Source organism: Grammomys surdaster, unplaced genomic scaffold (assembly GCF_004785775.1).
Source record: "Grammomys surdaster isolate TR1022 unplaced genomic scaffold, NIH_TR_1.0 255, whole genome shotgun sequence".
In the NCBI taxonomy this organism is placed as follows: domain Eukaryota; kingdom Metazoa; phylum Chordata; class Mammalia; order Rodentia; family Muridae; genus Grammomys; species Grammomys surdaster.
The window spans coordinates 6,563,364-6,565,264 of record NW_021604696.1 but is presented as its reverse complement, the minus strand read 5'-3'; the positions used below and the strand labels follow the sequence as shown (position 1 = coordinate 6,565,264).

Sequence of the window (1,901 nt, the reverse complement as noted above, 5' to 3'; positions counted from 1 at the left end):
GAGGAGGAGGAGGAGGAAGAGGAGAAAGAGGAGGAAGAGGAGGAGGAAGAGGAAGAGGAAGAGGAGGAGGCCTCTGGGACGAGAGAGGCTATAGTACAAGACCATAGGAAGCCCTATGTCAGGGGCATGTATGTGACAACTGAACAGAGTCTAGTAGCTACCCAAATGACAGGCATCTTGTCGGTATGCAGCCCTAGAGAACTACTGAACAGTCAGCCCTGCTCAATGCTAAAAATTCTTGACACTGGCCCTAAAACTGGCTTGCTCAGTAGACCCTACAAAAAGGTTCCTGGCTAAGAAGCCATGCAGAACTCTCTGCTGGGCTAGCTCAGGCCCTTAAGCTGTGTGCTTTGCCAATGGAGACCCCTGTTTGTCCTGGCAGAACCTTTCTTTCTCACAGAAGATGCTTCTGCTTAGGTCACCAATGATCTTCAGTGGGAAGGTTTTACTCTCAGAGGACCTGCTGGCCAGGGGTCCTTGCTCCCTCCTGGAAACCCCTTTCCTGTTGGCCACAGATACCTCTCTGCTGTGCTCCTGGGCCCAGGCCTATTCCTTTTCTCTGACCTCTAGTTTGTTTTTTTTTTTAATTAAAAAAAAAAAGTGTGTGTCTACCGGGATATATTATGAATACCACATGTACTCTTAGTGCCCGTGGAAGCCAGCAGAGGGCGTCAGGTCCCCAGAACTGAACTGGAGTGACAGCAGTTGCGAGCAGCCAGATTTTGTTCTGTTTTTGAAATGAGGTGTACCCTGTAGCTCGAGCTGACCTTGAATTCATGATCTTCCCAGCTTAGGTTTTTACGTGCTTGAATTACAACTATGTGTAGAAGTGTACCACTATGCCTGGTTCCTCCCTGACCTCTTAATGCTGGAGGGCTGAGTCCCTGTAGCTGGTACCTTGCCTAGTGACTTAGATAATCACATGTCAAAATATCTCAGGTTTAAAAAAAAAAAAGTTTTGTTTTTTTTTAAGGCATGGTCTCACGTAGCTGAACTTCCTGAAACTCCCTGTGTAGCTGAGAATCACCTGAGCCCCTGACCATCTGCCACCACCTCCTAAGAGCAGGGTTTATAGGGCTTGCACCATCCTGCCCACCTTATAGAGTGCTGCTGTTCCAACCCAAGGCTGTGTGCACATTAGGCAGGCACTCTAGCAAACTGTGCTATATCCCCAGACTCTAAGTGAAATTTTGTAGCCTTCTCCTGTGCCCCCAAATCTTCTATTCAACTGCAATCTAAAAGCCTCAACACCTTGAACCTGACAGGGCTAGGAGCTAGCTCACAGCCCTCCCTCCAGTCTTTCGTCTCTCTGCTCAGGACAGTGCATTTTGTCCTTTCAGAGTCAGGTAGGCTCAGAGGCAGCGGGCACCCTTGCCTCCTCCCGCTCTTCACCTACTCAGCTGCAGAAGACAGACAGTAAGAGAGGGAAGGAAGAGATGTGGACATGAGAAGAGACATGTCAGGGTTAGTCATTTTGGAGTTTCTGTACTGCCGATTTACCATGTAGAGTAAACAGTCTACCAGAAGAGAGGACAGCAACAGGTTAATCACCACTGGCCATTGCTGAAGCAGCAGCCTGCCAGCCAAGATGTGCCCACTGCTGCAACAGCGGGCTTGACTGTTACAAGGTAACCAGGCATTTTTGATTGGATTTATTTATGTTTATACCCATAGATTTGTGCTGCTTCTCAGCCGTAGTCAGAGAAACTTTCTACAGTAGGCGGCAGGTAACGGACAGATTCATTAACTGGTCAGAGTGCTGGCAGTGACTAGGACTGCTCAGCCCTAAATGTGGGGCAGCTGTAGTACAATTACTACAGCCTGCAACATCCTACCATAGACCCGAAACACCCACCCCAGCCCACAACACCCACCACAGCCACGACACCCACCACAGCCCA

The 1,901-nt window shown here is 49.0% G+C and overlaps 1 protein-coding gene across 1 annotated transcript in view; it reads right to left on the bottom strand.

The window, feature by feature from the left end:
• Positions 1 to 1,901, bottom strand: part of Cnnm4 (cyclin and CBS domain divalent metal cation transport mediator 4) — a 38,622-nt gene that overhangs the window by 11,949 nt on the left and 24,772 nt on the right. The gene's annotated exons all lie outside the window — the stretch shown is intronic.